Here is a 17,790-nt window from a genome sequence, read left to right as displayed (position 1 = left end):
CACAGAAAAGCAGGTAGTCATTGAGTATTTAAATATAAAGCTAAAATAGCAGAACACTCAAAACCTTTTATTTTGGTTATTTAATCCACCTTAATTAATTAGAAGGCAATTTTCTGCCTCTCAACATCTTGAATCATAACACTTGTAGTGTTTGTTCTTACAGCAATACAAGGCGACAGGCAGGTAATTCCTGGGGGTGGAGGTGGATGGGTGACAGTGTCTTATTTTGGAAGTCGCTGTCCCCAGGGGCAAGCCCATGTAGTGAGCTCCCACTTGGGACAGCTGTTTTCCTTTGATGCAGAAGATGATGCAAATCATTTTAGATCAATAAACATTTCTTGATCATCTAGTAAATGTCAGGGTAGTCCTTGGGGTTTTAAAGATTAATAAGGCTCAGATCCTGCCCTACAGGGCCCCCAGCCTCAGAAAGAGGAACAGAAGTCCTAACTCTGGAAATGTGTCTGATGTTTTTGAATTATTTCTCACTGATGAGTTAATTTGGCTTAGAAATATGATGATGAGAAAACTAATAGTGACTTAAGAAGCTGGTCTCTAGTGGTTCTTTACTTACAGGAGGTAACAAAATAGGTTTTGAGATTGGAGAAGGAAACAGACCTGAGGTGTTTTCTGGTCAGTGGAAGCACTGTAGTGAGGTGACCATAAAGGTGCCAGAACCCAGTCACCTGAGGCACAGGAGGGGAGTTCTGGGTGGTCTTTGCATGGTATTAGATTACTGTTGTGCATCATTTGGCTCATGCCAATGTGCAATTTGAATGTCTGAAAAGGATTTAAATGAGACCAGTAGGAAATCCAGACACGTATAAAAAATTGTGTTGGGCACACATTGAGAGTGAAATTCGAACATATCACAAAGGAAAACCGAGCAGACCTCTGTTATCAATAGAGAGAAGGAAGTGGCTGAATTCTCCTTGGCTTTGTTTTACTGAGGCACAAGATGCTACAAAATAGATCCAGAGACACAGAAGCATGGAACAGACTGATGAATCTCAAAGGGAATGTGGAGGTGGGGGAGTGGATGGGGAGAGATTAATCAAAGAACCTATATGCATAAATGCATAACCTGTGGACACAGACAATAGTGTGGGGAAGGCCTGGGGTGGGCAGATGCAGAGTGAAGGGGATCAATGGAGGGAAAAAAAGGTACATCTGTAATATTTTCAACAATAAAGATCAGTAAAAAAAACAAAAACGATGCTACAGCAAATTAACCTAATCTTATTCTTATCATATGTAAACTCTGCATTGACCATGTGAGTCTTCTTCTATGAGACAGATGCTCAATATTAGTGAGAACACTGAAATATGAAAAGATTACTGCCCCCCCCCCCCATGCACCTTCCCCTGACAGGGTTTGTTAGAGTCACAGAGCATGCGGTGGCCAGTCTACAACCTGCTTTGGGGAGAGCAACATTCATGGAGAGCAGCATTGAGTGTGAGGTTAGTACTTGTTACTTGTTACTGGGGGTTGAGAAGGTATAAAGGCCTGCTCTTCCCTGGAAGAGCTTACTGTCCATATCCGTATAATGATAACCAAATAAAAATTCGAAAGTGAAATATCTTTCAAAGTTTACTATCAGTTCTGCAAGCATTGAGGGAAAGGGGTTTATTTAGCCTTTTTGAAGAAGTGAGCCTTAGGTAGGACTTTGAAAAGACAAACCAGAATTTATTGGGTTGGTAACTAGGAGAACCCCATATACCTTTTTGTGTGTGATTTGTACACCAGTTCCTTACTAGTGAGTTAGCACAGAACTGTGGAAAGAGTCCAGACTTCCAAAGCTACAAAGTTTGAAGAATGGAGATGTTCATGACTTTCTCATGTTAATCAACTAGAGTTGACTTGGTATGAAGTCAACTTTACTCCATGAAGTCGATCAGGGACTCATGTTCCTTTCATATTGTTCTTCTGTTACCTCATAGAGTGAGTATCTGAACATTATGGCCACCAGGTTGGCTCTGTGAATTAGTTTTATTAGAGCACAGCCCAGTCCACTTGTTAACATGAAGTCTATAGCTACTTTCATGGGTAAAGTTGAGTAGTTGCAACTATAAACAAAGGACCACAAAGATGAAAAATATTTACAATCTGAGTCTTTAAGAAGAAATGTGCTGACCCCAGCTCTGGGCCATTGTCCTCATCTGTGTGGTAGAGGCTGGGTTTTAGCAGTGTTCTGGCTCACTAAAAAAGGAAGAAAAAGAACTTGGGGGCAACAATTTCCTTTTAAAATGGAAGTTGTACGCATCACTTCAGCTCACATTCCAGTGGGAGAACTTGGTCACATGGCTGTATCTAATTGCAAGGGTGGGTGAGTTGTGTAGCCTTCAGTTGGGCAGTCATATGCCCAACTTAAACCACCTTATTTTGGAATAAAAGGTGAATAAATTTTTGTGGAAAACCAACAGTGTCTGTCACATTAATGTTAAGTACAAACTTCCTACCTCTTCTTTCACCCCCTAAAATCCCTAGTTCTTGTTCCTCTACTGCAGTATCCTGTAGTTTCTGCTTCTGGCTTTCCAGAGGTTCTCTATCTTTATTTCTTATCTCTCATGTCACCAGTTCTCATATAATCTTAGACTATCAAGCTGGCCTCTTTAAAAACACCCTGTGCTTTACTGCAGAGTTTTTCAACTTTGGCAATTGACATTTTGGGATGGGTAGTTCCTTGTTGTGGGAGCTGTCCTGCACATTGTAGGATCTTAAGCAACATCCTGTCCTATAGCCAGCAAATGCCAGTAGCAAAGCCTGTTGAGACAACCCACTATGCTTCCAGACAGTGTCCAATGTCCCTTGGGGTAGGTGGTGAGGGGGGTTGCTTCCAGGTGAAAATAATTGATTACTGATTATTTAAGAAAAGAAGCCTAGTCATGTAGCCTAAGACCAAGGCTCCCAACCCTCAGCATCTCCATGTGTTTAACAATCACCAATCTTTTGGTTCAAGGAGGACATCTCCTTTATGATGATCCTTTCTTGATTTTTTACAAAGCAATGCTAGTCAACTAAATTCAACTTATTCAGTATTGAGCACTTAATGAGTCTTTATCTCTATGTGTGAAGCCTTTTAACTCTGAGGATCTCTAGGTAATTATTCCACCCAAGTAATCCCATGAATGCCATGATCTATTACAGAATATCTGAAATGATCAGATCTGGGCCCTAGTTAAGAGAGACTTTGAGGCAGAGACAAGAAGTCATTTAAGTTAGTCATCAAAAAGTGGGAGTGGGAGTGCCCAGCTGGCATGGCTCATTGGTTGAGCATCAACCTATGATCCAGGAGGTCTCAGTTCAATTCCCGGTCAGGGCACATGCCCGGGTTGTGAGCTCAATCCCCAGCAGTGGGCTTGTAGGAAGCAGCTGATCAATGACTCTCTCATCATTGATGTTTCTACCTCTCTCTCCCTCTCCCTTTCTCTCTCTGAAATCAATAAAAGATATATTTTTTTAAAAAATGAGGGTGGGAAGAAAGAAGCTCACTGAGAAATAATAAAAGAGGACTCACTAAGATTCTTGTTCTCATGGCAAGAAAACACTTAGCCATGTTATTATGTGCTACATAATATTCCAAACCTTAAACTTTAGGATGCACAAAAGTCACCTGGAAGCTTGTTTAGAATTCAGATTTGTATACTTTACCTCCAGAGATTCCAATTCAGTTGATTTGGGAGAGTGAACAGAAATGTACATTTTTAATAAGTGTTCTAGGAAATTCTGATGCCAATGATCCACGAACCTCAAATTAAGAAATGCTGTCTTAGATTAACTTTTCAGAAACCTTTAAAATAATTTTCTCTCTCTTTAAACAACAGCTACCAAAAGTGAGTGAGGAATTACAGATAATGTTGGTGGTATATTTTGTCACTTAGCCCAGGTTCTGACCAATGACAAGGGCCAACAAGGGACAAAGAACAGCTGTGCTAGTTGTGTGACAATACCTGGTATCCCAGCACAGACCTCAGATAGAAGCTTAACCGGACAATGTGCTTTACGCTAGAACTAAAGTCTAGCCTTTTTTCTTTCTCCCTTAATTTCTGCCTCTTTCATCTCTTGACTTTTCCTCCAAAATAAATGAGAGGCAAGACTCTGTTACTGCATTATAGGGCAAAGGTTACAGGCCACACACACTGGTGACCTAGGAAAGGGAACAAGACAACAAGAGACCAATTTGTGTTTTAAAGAGAAAATTGTAACCAAAGGCAACAGATTTCAAGGAGTTGGTGTAAAATAAGAGACTAATGAGTTAACTTTAACCAAAGCTGACTAAGTCGATGCCCCTTAGCTTATGATGAGGCCAGTATTTGGAGCCATTCAGGCTCTTCTTGATACCAGAGAGAAAATGGTCAGGCTTCCTGTCCCAAGTCAGAAACGATCCTGTTCCTGTTATCATCACAGCACCAGAATCTAGAAAATGCAAGAAAAGAGCCACACTTTGCAAGGGAATTTATCTTTAGTACAGGAATCCTGGCCCATGAGTACCAGGCTTTCACCAATGAGATCAGTCTCCTCCTCTGGACAGTGGAAGTAAGAGGATGGGGGTAAAGGTCTCAGCTGTTGTCAGGGGTTGAATCCTGTACAGAACAAGTCTGAAATGAAGTGCTGGGGATTAAAACATAGACCTTCAACTTGTCCTTGTTTCTCTTCCTCCCCTTTGTTTCTAAGGCCTTTTTGTTCCTTCCTCCTTCTCTTCCTGTTTCTTTCTTTTCAAAAATCAAGCTCAAATTCTTCATAAAGATCAACCGTAAGACAAAGTCAAGGAAGGTACATTGTTTATATCTTCCACTTTCCATAGGTTCTGGTAATGCTCCTTCATTTCAACACTTACACACTCTTTCTGGTACAGCACCTGGTACTGAGCTGAGCACAGAGTAGAATCTAATTAAGACATGAGGTCAGATGCAGGGCTCACAGGTGTTCTCAGATGGATAAAGGCTCCCCCAAGACGATGTATTTGTCTTCTGAGGGGAATACTCAATGCACATTCTCTGTCCCATGACTTAACTTGTTTTGACTACAGACAGACCTGCCTCCAGAGGGTTTGTTTTTCCATCTTATTTCCCTGGCTCTAGCATTTTTATAGGGTTGCCATGTTCTGACAGTGATCACAGACCTAACTCCAACTCTGCCTCAACCGCCCTACAATGAGCCAGCTTTTCCCTCTCATCTCTACCCCCTTAGCCTCCGGACCTGGCTTGATATTTACATCTCTGGACTGAGAGCTGATTTGGTCTTCCCTGGCTAAGAGGTTGAAATAGGACAGTCCTGACTGATTGATATGGCGGTACTGTCTCATTAAGACCAGGAATATGTATGTTTGCTAGAGCTGCCATAATAAAGTACCACAAACTGGGTGGCAGAAATTTATCATCTCATCATTCTGGAGACCAGAAGTCTAAGATCAATGGGTCAGCAGTGTTGGTTCCTTCCCAGGACTATAGAGAGACTCTGTTCCATGCCTCTCTCCCAGCTTTTGGTAGTTTGCTGGCAATCTTTGCTGTAGATGAACCACCGGATCTTCCTGTGTGGGTCTGTGTCCAAATTTCCCCTTTTCACAAGGACACCAGTCAGCTGCATTGGAGGCCAGTGTATGCCAGTATGATCTCATCTTATCTAATTACATCTATAATGACCCTATTTCCAAAGAAGGTCACATTCTCAGGCACTAGGGGTTAGGACTTCAGCATCTTTATGGGGGACACAATTCAACTCACAAGAAAGGGTGACTTTTCTGTGGTTTGTATCTATTAGGCTCTTACTAGGCCTGAGACTATTGTGAAGCAAGTGAGACACTCATATGGAAAGCTAAATTTAGAGGTGCACAAAATAGCTCAGCAATCAAGATAATATTTTAATGATATATATTTTAAAACCAAAATTAATTAAGAAATCTGTGATGAATAAACATCAAAATGTTAAACAAAGGCAGCGTCTGCCCTACACTTGCCTTCTCCTGACACTCGTTCAGCAGCCACACTGCCTTCCACAGACAGATAGCCGTTTACTCCAAGTATGATTTCTGCTTTCTAAATTGAGAACACAACTGAAGACACTTTTTTAATTTTTATTTTGGAATTCAGAAGGCTCATTTAACATTAGGATTGAACCTTATTAATTTTCTACTTCAGTAATTCTCTGCCTAGTACTTTACACTTCTTTTAAACTTATGTGTTTAATTAGAATACCTTGATTTTTCAGACTCACTTAAACTCTTCCTGGAGTGGGGTCTTTCTGCTTCAGTTTGATGCCATTTGGCACTGTAGATGTTCCCTAGTCTTTGGTTTTTGTTTTGTTTTCTTTAAATACCAGACAATGGTACACTTCATTGAGCAGTTTAGGTCCATGACAACTGTCAGGCTGCTTTCCCTGCTAGACTCTTCTGGGGTGGGCTTGATCTCTCTGGATGTTCATTCCTTCTCACATCTAGGGTAAGGGAAAATCTGGAGCAGGATTATGAAATATCATTTTTCCCAGGGCTTGTTAAACTCACCCATGCAAGTTGGAAACTAAAGAAATCACCTCAATTACTGAAAAAGAAGATTAACATTGAGCTTTTTTCATGGGAAGATTAGGTTGAGCTATTTTTTCCAAAGTAACAAAGAGAAGGGGGTCAGAACAATATTAGGTAGACATATGTTATGGTACGAACAGGACAACCCTTTTGCCGACTACACAGTGTGTGGCTTGCCTTCTCTATGGCGAATTAGGCAGGTGAAGTGGGAATTGGCCATTTGTTATCTGGTTTCCTAGTCTCTTCCAGCCTTCTTCTGCAACACTTTTTCTCTTTCCATCACCTCTCTGATCCCAACTTCATCCTGACTTAGCTTTTCATAATACCCACCCCCACCCCACAGGCACACACGTTTACATACATACACCAAATTCACTTGCCAGCCACCTAACTCAATAGCTGAGAATATTTCTTTAAGCCTTTGATTTATCTTGTGAACTGCAAATATTGACCAGGTTGGTTTCCACAGTTATATCAAGGGGGAAGTTGTCCCCTGCAGTGAATTTCTTTTATTGATGTTTCAGTCTTTTTACATGCCATTCAGTAATACCCTAAACTTATAGCTTCTAGGGAAATGACACCTCTCTCAATGAGTTAATGTTCATGAAACAGCACAATCCATGGCACCTGGTTGGAGTTTAATAAATCATAGTACTAGATTACATATCCAATAAAAAAAATCTAGGAGTCATTTTGCTTAAGAACAAAGAAGTTTTGCGGGCCAACATTTGAGCAAATGTTCTGCATGTCAATATCAAGAAGATGAACATTTAGAAGGTGGCATGAAGCAGGCTGCCACTCAGGGTTACTCAGAGCTAATTGCAGCTCTGCTGCTGGGGGACTAGTTAACAAGTAACCTAACTTCTCCAGGTCTCAGTTTCCTCACATGTAAAAAGAGAAGACTGACAGAAATGATGGCTGAGAACCCTTCCAGATTTAAGTCTGTGACACTTCGATTGCTCCTGCTCCTGGATGAAGGGACACACTGGGAGAACTTGCTTCCCCTGTAAGCAAATTGGAATGAGAGTGCCTGTGATTCTCTATAAAGGTTGGTGCTGCCGATGGTCACAATTCTTTATATACTCAATAAATTGCAATATTCTGCAAACAGTTGCCTCTCAAGAATGGTGTTTAAGTCATCCCATTGGGAAACCAGAGGACAAGAAATAATTGTAAAATGTTTTCAGGGAGATATAAGCTGAGGGAAAGATAAGCCATGTTCTTTACAGAATCAAAAGCTGTTGCACAACGATTTGTGCACATTCTGCCTAAAGTGAGTATCTTTACTTCTAGGCCTTCATTTTCTTTTAAGAAGTAAGGAAAATAGTAAAGAAATAGATTTCCTCAGAAGTCAAAGAGAAAGATTTCATTTCATTTTGGTTTTATTTTCCTCCAAACACAATCTTCCAACATGCTTTGATGAATCTCAACTTTCTCCCTTTAATAATGGATCCCTTAGCTTCTCAGTCATTGCCATTTGCAAGAAAGGGAAAAAACAAAGGAAAATATTAAATGGCGATGGTGGCATGTCTGTGCTTTCCTTTCAGCTACTCTCACACTGTAACCCAATTTGCAAGCTCTCATGGGTTTGCAGGGGAAATCCTGGTACTGTCTCTTCCCATTAGTTTCCTTGGAAGCAGGGCTGGCTGGGAGAAATTGGCTCAGTAGTACATCCGTGGTTATATTACACATCAGCTGTGGAAAATTATTAAACTAACAGAGAGACAAATGGCTTGGGAGAGAATAAAGTTAGCAACTTCAGAAACCTCAATAACAGTTCATCATGTTGGGTCTTCTCCCTTAATTACTATCCTAGTTCCTAAATGAGAACCCAAATTGCAGCAAACTTTTTACTTTGCTCACCTCCCTTTTGTTAAACTCTTATTTTTATTTTGTTAGCCAGATCTCACCTTAGATTGCCTCATCTTATTCCATTTCTTTCCTCTTTGTACCATCACCCAGAACACACACACATTCACTCGTGTAACAAGCACATACACACACACATTCGTGTGCATTCACTCACACTCACTCACCAATATGCACACACTCATGCATGAACACACTCACACACACATATGCACACATTAAAGAGACTCCTAGTATAGTACAGCCTGCGTCTGGGCTCTGGTAATAAGGCCACTCTCTGAATTTCTTCCCACTTTGGAAATAGCTGGAACTGAGTATGTTCACTCTTGAATGCTGAGTTCACGTTTGTAACTGGTTTATTAATGCTATGAATTTGGTGAGGAACACATATGAAGTGGTTTTATTTTTCTCCAAACACTACCTTCTTACATGCTTTGTTGAGTCTCCATTTTCTTCTCTTAATAACATATCTCTTTGCTTCTCAGTTACTGTCAGATATCCAAATATGCAGTCCCGTCCAGATTAAAAGGAGGTGTATTATTAGATTTAGGCTTTACATCATGATTTATGAGCCCCCCTTCCTTAGGAGCTGTCCAAGCACTCAGGGTCTGGAGAGAATAGGGGGAGTGGTTCCCTTTTTCTGTTTCTTTTATCTACTGCCTCTAGCCATCAAAATAGATCCGGTGACATAGAAGCACAGAACAGACTGACAAATCTCAGAAGGAAGGTAGGGGTAGGTGGGTGGCAAGGGAGAGATTAACCAAAGACTTTATATGCATAAATGCATAACCCATGGACACAGACAATAGTGTGGTGAAGGCCTGGGGCGGTGGGTGAATGTGGGGTAGAAGGGGCCAATAGGGAAAAAAAAGGTGACATCTGTAATTCTTTCAATAATAAAGATAAATTAAAAAAAAAAAAGAAACAAAAAAAGAGGGCAACACCTTTATTTAGCTGTTGCTGTTGAAGTTGTCTCCTGGCTGTTGATGGGTCCGATGTGGAGGCATTCGAGGGCTCACTCTGGAAGGGGTACAGGAGAGTGCTTTGTGGATGACTTGCTTCCTCCCCAAACACAGTCTTCTGATGTGGGTTGATGTCTTCTGGCTGTACGTCCCAACTCCTATACCCTATGGTACACCCACAGCAAGCAGGCCTCCTGGATGTTGTCTTAGGAGGCCTGCTTTAAACTGAGAGCATTCTGCAATGTTCATGGGCAGCTCACACATTCTGGCCATGCCAAATAATGGGTGTGACCCTCACTATTACTGTCCCCCTGGCCATCCTGATGTCCCTCTCTGAAAGGCATTAAGGGAAGATCAGCAAGTCAGCTGCACGAGAGGTTGTTCAACTAAGAAATACCCTCCAGTAACTCTTCTGGCATTCACTTTTATTTTCACAAGTGAGCCTTTTGGAGCACCTTTGTGCCTGGTTTTTAGAGGGAGTATCTGTGCCAGGCAGTATTGCAAGACAGCCCCACATCCTACCTTTGGCCTGTATGCCCTGCATCATCCCTGAAATTGTGAATATAATCATTTTTACTGCCATGATTAGGTTGTGTCATATGGCACAGTTGATTTTAAGAAAAGGAGATTATTGCCCTGGCTGGTTTGGCTCAGTGATTGGAGCGTCAGTCCTTGGAACGAAGGGTCCCGGGTTCTATTTCAGCCAAGGACATGTACCTTGGTTGCAGGTTCGATCTCCGGCCCTGGTTGGGGCTCATGTGGGAGGCAGCCGATTGATGTGTCTCTCACATCTATGTTTCTCTCTCCCTTCCATCTCTCTGAAAAAAGAAAAGGAGATTATTGGGCTAGGCCTGACCTAATCAAGAGAGTGCTTAAAATGTACTGGGCTTTCCTGGAAAGAAAATCAAAGTGTGAGAGGGATTGGACATTGGAGCTAAGCTGCTGGCTTTGAAGATGAGAGGTCCACATGGCAAGGAATGTGGGTGGCCTCTCAGAACAGCTTCCAGCTGATAGTCAGCAAGAAAACCAGATGAGCTTGGAAAAGATTCCAGAGCCCACACTGTACCTGGGCTTCTGACCTACAGAACTGTGAGATAATGAATGTCTGTGGTTTCAAGCCACTGAGTTTGTGGTGATTTGTTACAAAACAATAGGAAACAAATACATTGCCCCTTTACCTGCTTGCAGAAAGAGGGAGAACATACTCCAGCACTCATCATTTAAGTCAGCAGCTCCTAGTTCCAACTAGTTATTTTGCAAATACAGAATGAAGGCAGGTAGTAGGTTGATAGTAGCTGGGTCAAATAGCCCTGGAGAAATGTCAGGCTGCCATTGAGGTCACTTCTCTTTAGAACATAGAAACATTTAGTACTACTATTTTCAACTTTGGATTTTAACAGCAATTCTCAGACAGCAGAAAAAAGTCCTGATCAACATCCTGCTACTTAAGGGAAAGGCAGTGGCCCCAGTATCTTTGTCCCTTTGAAACTATTATGTTGAATAAGTTCAAGTCCAGGTTGTAATTATTAAGCAATTTTATTTTTGTCTCCCATTGCTCCTTTCTTCTGTGAAGCTAATTAGTCTCTTGACCATGACTTTTATGGTCACCTTCAGGTAATAGAAGGTCAGTAGTTAGTATGTCTAATTCAGAGTAATAGTCCAAACTTTCAGCTTCATTCAAGGTTACAGCTGTACCTCTTTCCCAGCTGTTGTCTGCTGGTTATTTGCAGTGGGGGTGGGGGTGGGGTAGCTGGCTTATGGCTCTTCTCCTACTTGTGCTTTAAGACGCCAACTCTGTGAGGTTAGAGCAGAAAGGAGAACATTCCAGGCTTGACTTTACTGCAGGTAAAAGATCCCCAAAATAGAAGTGTGTCTTTAAAGACTCCACAAAGACCTCATGAGAAAGTAATCTGTAAACTCTGTCAAGCCCAGAGAAAGGCCAGCCCAAGACAGACATGGAACATTTTCTTCCCTCTTGTCTTGCTTTTATTTACTTGATCCTGGCTTCCTCAGCTTTTCCACACTCCCATCCTACATGTTGCCTAATTTGTTTCCTCTATCCCTCAAGTGTGAGTATCTTTCAATCTTTGCCTTTGATTTTTTTCCTCTTGTTTTTCTCTAATCTGGCCATAGTTTATCATTCACGTCCAGAGCTGCAGCTCTGACTCCCATGTGATGGTTTCCACATCTGCATGTCAAGCCCTCTCCACTCTCTGAGCTCTAATTCTACATCCCTGACTATCTCTTGGGAATCTTGGGAATCTTGACCTGAAGGTGTATAGTCTTCTGCAGTTCCCCATGTCTTAAAGTCATCCATTCCCTGACCCTAGTCCACCTCCCTCTGACCTTCTTGTTTTCTTAACTGCACCATCCAAGCAAGTTATCCCTTCCTCCTTGCTCTCTGCATCAAATCCATTGCCAACTCCTTGCATTCTGCCTTTATAATAGTATTTGTATAAGTCTCTTCTCTATTCTAGCTGATTTTTCCCTAGTTCCACCAACTCAAGGTAATAACTGTTGATGTTTTGATGCATATTTTTCCAGCCTTCTTTTCTACCCATATATTAAATAAATAAGTAAATAAATATTATACATATATTTTCATAGGATGAGATAAAATTTTTCATATTATTCTGTAAACTCATTTTTTTTTCTCACATAACAATGTGTTGTGAAACTTTCTAAATAATTTCACATTCATCCACAGCATTTTTCAGATATAATGGCAGTTGAAGGTTTGGGGTTATGCCTTCTGTTGTTCAGACAGAGCCCCCAGACCCTTTTTCTCCTCTTTAGTGAATTCCTAAATTCCATGGGGGAAAAAGGACAAGGAAATTGTACTTTGCATAGGGTATATCTTGTCCATGGTGCACCACATGCATTCGGAACAGGGTGCAGTGTGAGGTGGACATGGACATTGCCTGACTTAGAATGAGTGTTTAATAAGTATTTGTTGAATAGGGGAAAGGTGACATAGGAGGCAGGACTAGATGCAGAGCCTGGTTGGACTGACAAGAACTTTCACCAGGTCTGGCCAGGACAGGTAAGAGTGCACTCCCTAAATGGTTGTGAAACTTTGATAAAGACCCCTTTTTTCTTTGTCTTTTCCCCTTCACTGTGGAGAGGTTCTCTGTGATTGGTGACAAACTGTCCCTCACTGGGGTTTTCCCAGGAAGCGGGACTTTCAATGCTAAAACTGGACAGTCCCAGCAAATCAGGACAGTTGGTTACCCTACACAGTGAGTCTCACCCTAGGATTATCTAAAGGACGTGGATTGATTCCAGAAGCTTCGAAACCACCATCTCACCCCTGCAGAAACTTTCAGTGTGGTGTCTGAGAGATTTATATTTTCTGGCCAGAATCTTTTTATGTGTGAGATAAGTAAATGTCAATCCTTTTTATGCCCCTGTTATTTTAAATTCTCTGTCACTAGCAGTCAAACCTAATTCTTATTGATAGGACTGTATAAATTAATACTACTTTAACTCATTTGCAAAGACTCACCAATTTTATTCTTAATTACTGTGATGTGCAATAATAAAGTATGCACCCCAAAGTACCACGGCAAGATTTATTTGATTACAGCACTAAAACTCAGTTTGTAGATATGCTTGGCTTCTTTTAATAGTGTGTTGATTATGTAGTATAGCCATCCTCTGACAACTTACAAAACATGGGTGGACATTTATTCCTTCTAGCATGTGAATGGAGGTATTGGTCTGCTATTGAAATGGAGTAAGTAGTGGAATCTCTTTGGAACACAGTCTGGGAGACAACATTAACATACATCTCATGGCCAAAGTGCATTTTATTAAGCCTTTATTGCATTAAGTTGCTTTTAGAGACATGGTGTGACCCTTGGCATATCTGCATCTGTGAAATAATAAGCCATTCTTTAAATCAAGATTTTGCTGCATTACAAATGCATGGAGAGTGTTTTCAGAATTATTATTCTAGTGCTGGTCTGTTTCCCTTCTTTCTCTTAAATAATCTGCTTTAGTCATTCAAAGGACCTACTCATCCCAGGACATGACTATAGCCAATTTGCTGAGAGCCTCTGAACATAATCCAAGCCTGCTTAGGACATCTGCCTGGAACTTAAATCATTCTAAGTGGAGAAACTAGGCTAATGTTTTCTGCTAGGAAAAGAACCATGAATCTTGGTATTACACACAAGACTTTTAATTGTGGAAATGAATTATGCTGCAGATATACAAAAGAAATACAAATCCATCTTATTTCATGAGTAACTTGACACTTTTATTTAGAAAAGTTATATTTCTGAATGCTTCATACATTGCAGATGCATTTCAAATGTGACTCTGTTAGGTTAGTAGTCTATGCCTTAAAAATAAATCAGGGTGAAAATGGGGATTGGGCCCCTTTGAAGTAAGAAAGAAAGAAGAGAATTTATTTAATGATAAGATGAATTCAAGAGCATAATAAATCCTTTTTTTTGCACAATATATCAGTTAAATATATTAAAAACACACTTCTTTCCTATTTGTATGTTTCACTTTGAATGCTATTTGCTATGCATTTAGAATAAACTTGTGAGTTGAGGTTATTTGTTAGAGGCAAGGTGGAGAATTCTAACTAAGGCAGCCATGAGGTAGATTCTGATTGGTTTTTCAATGAGTCCTATAGCAGTACTCATGTCACTGAGAGAGGTTTGGTTTTGAACTAAATAGACAGAGTTGGCCATTCTCACTTACTCCTAGGCCTAAGGAAATCCAGGTTACTGACACTATGATTTACCTATATTTGTTATCAACCAACTCTATGCAATCTATTTTCCCAGGAAATAGCTGGGAAACTGTGGGAACCGTCCACCTCTGGCTGCAGATAGCCAATCTTGCTCTGAGGAGTTAAAACACAAATCAATGTCTTTTAACAAAAAAGAAACCTGTCCTATTTAATTAATATTCTTGGTCTTCTGTACTATTAGCCCTTTTTTGAATTTCAGTCTCCTGACATGAAATACCATAAACTGAGATAAATAAGTAAAATATTCAAAAAATATGTATTCTCAAAACTGCATGTTCTTTCTTTGTAGAAAGACATCTGGTAATTGACATCTTTACGTTGCCATACAGTTAGGAGAAAGGGTGTGTGGAGGTTCAGCCAGTTGCTCCTGGCTCTTCCAGACTGGAAGCTCTGATTAGAGTCCTAAATGTGTGCATGGCCAGGGGGCCAGATCCATGGATAAAATTCCAGCCATTGTGTCAGACTCTGGGACTGTTTAGGGTAACTCTTAGCTCCTCTACAAAATAATTCAGAAAGTCTGTGAACCTCTAGCTGAGTCCTTTGTCATTGTGACTGAGCATCATGTTCTCCCTCCATGCCAGGTAGCATGATTGTGATTCTTCACATCTAGCTGGGAAAAGATGGTGAGGAGGAAATTTCAACTTTGCTCTCACAGAGGGCACCCAGTGTGACAATGAGCTCATTCTTCTAGGGGTGGCCTATCTTAGCATTTGTTTCCTGATGGTGATTCATGGTCCTGAATACCAGTGACCCTGTGGTATTCCTGCTGGCTGGATTTCTCTACTTGGCTAATTTAAAATGCAGAATTTCATCCTGAGAGAAAGTTCAGCATTTATCCATTACTTACCCTCCCAAGGGTGACTGCAGTGGGGCAGGCAAGCAGGCTTCAGTGACTAGAGTTTGTTTGCACAGCTACTATATTTATTCAAAGAAGAATATAAAATGTGCAACCTCCTTAACTCCCACCCTCTCCCACCAAAGATCTTTTAGAAAAAGAAAGTTCATATTATCCTTAGAAATATCTTCAATTGTTTTGTTTTGTTTGTGGTTTCTCATTTCCTGAGACTTTGAGAAAGTTTGACCTAAATTATGTCTTTTTCCTTTTTAATATATTTTATTGCAAGGCGAGAAGGTGATGCTCTTGTCACTAAGCAACATGAATAGGGAAGAGCATCAATGTTTGTTTTTCATATAAACAGTGCAATAATGAAGAAAAAGAACTAAAATCCTGACCTTTTTCCATTTCTTCATAAACCACCCAGGAATGGCAGCACAGTGTCTGAACCTGTTAATATAATGGGAGAGATACCATTCACACTTGCAAACTTGACCTGCATAAGCAGAGTTCTTGTATGAAAAGAGCCAACATAATTTTTATCAGTAGGTTGGAGGCACACTATACATGTAATTTCTGCTTTTTATCCACTCATCTACTGATAAGCACATAGGCTGTGTCCAATTCTTGGCTGCAGTGAACATAGGGGTGCATATATTCTTACAAATTAGTGTTTCAGGTTTCTTTGGATATATTCCCAAAAGTGGAATTGTTATGTCATGAGGCAGGTCCTTTTTTAACTTTCTGAAGTAACTTCATACTGTTTTCCACAGTAATTGCACCAGTCTGCATTCCCACCAATAGCGCACAGGGTTCCCTTTCTCCACATCCTCCCCAACACTTTTTGTTTGTTGATTTATTGATGGTAGCCATTCTGACAGTTGTGAGGTGATGTGTGGTTTTAATTTGCACTTCTCTAATGATTAGTGACATTGAGCATCTTTTCATATGTCTCTTGGCCATCTGTATGTCCTCTTTGGAGAAGTGTCTATTCAGGTCCTTTGCCCACTTCTTAATTGGACTTATTGTTTTTTGGGTTTTCAGTTATTATTTATCTACATCTATCTATATCTCTATCTATCTATATCTATCTATCTATCTATCTATCTATCTATCTATCTATCTATCTATCTATCTATCTATCATCTATCTATCTATCTATCTATCTATCTATCTATCTATCATCTATCTATCTATATCTATCTATCTATCTATCATCTATCTATCATCTATCTATCATCTATCTATCTATCTATCTATCATCTATCATCTATCATCTATCTATCTATCTATCTATCATCTATCTATCATTTATCTATCTATCTATCTATCTATATCTATCTATCTATCTATCTATCATCTATCTATCATCTATCTATCATCTATCTATCTATCTATCTATCTATCTATCTATCTATCTATCTATCTATCATCTATCATCTATCATCTATCTATCTATCTATCATCTATCTATCATCTATCTATCTACCTATCTATCTATCATCATCTATCTATCTATCATCTATCTATCTATCTATCATCTATCTATCTATCTATCATCTATCTATCTATCTATCTATCTATCTATCTATCTATCTATCTATCTATCATCTATCTATCTATCTATCTATCATCTATCTATCTATCTATCTATCATCTATCTATCATCTATCTATCATCTATCTATCTATCTATCATCTATCTATCTATCTATCTATCTATCTATCTATCTATCTATCTATCTAATCTATCATCTATCTATCTATCTATCATCTATCATCTATATCATCTATCTATCTATCTATATCTATCTATCTATATCATCTATCATCTATCTATCATCTATCTATCTATCTATCTATCATCTATCTATCTATCTATCTATCTATCTATCTATCTATCTATCTATCTATCTATCTATCTATCTATCTATCATCTATCTATCTATCTATCTATATCTATCTATCTATCTATCTATCTATCTATCTATCTATCTATCATCTATCTATATCATCATCTATCATCTATCTATCTATCTATCTATCTATCTATCATCTATCTATCTATCTATCTATCTATCTATCTATCTATCATCTATCATCTATCTATCTCTATCTATCTATCTATCTATCTATCTATCTATCTATCTATCTATCTGTCTGTCTGTCTGTCTGTCTGTCTGTCTGTCTGTCTGTCTATCTATCTATCTATCTATCATCTATCTATCTATCTATCATCTATCTATCTATCTATCTATCTATCTATCTATCTATCTATCTATCTATCATCATCTATCTATCTAATCTATCTATATCTATCATCCATCCATCTATCTATCATCATCTATCTATCTATCATCTATCATCTAATCTATCATCTATCATCTATTTATTTATTTATTTATTTATTGATCCTCACCCTAGGAGTAAGGATATTTTTTCCATTGATTTTAGAGACACTGGAAGTAAGTAACTAGGGGGGAAGAGAGAGAGGAGAGAGAGAGAAGCGTCCACTGGTTGCCTCCCACATGTGCCCCACCTGCAACCCAGATACATTCCCTTGACCAGAATTGAACTCGTGCTCCTCTGGTGAGTAGGACAACATTCTAACTACTGACTCACACATGCCAGGGCAAGGGAGTTCACTTTTATAAGCTCTTCATAAATTTTGGATATTAAGCCCTTATCAGATGTATCAGCAAATATGTTCTACCACTGAATGGGTTGTCTTTTCATTTTGTTGATGGTTTCATTTGCTGTGCAAAACCTTTTAGTTTGATGTAGTCTCATTTGTTTATTTTTTCTTTGTTTCCCTTGCCTGAGTTGATATATCAGAAAA

Source organism: Miniopterus schreibersii (genome assembly GCF_964146895.1).
Source record: "Miniopterus schreibersii genome assembly, chromosome: 1".
Taxonomy (NCBI): Eukaryota; Metazoa; Chordata; class Mammalia; order Chiroptera; family Miniopteridae; genus Miniopterus; species Miniopterus schreibersii.
Note: the sequence above shows the minus strand (reverse complement) of the source record.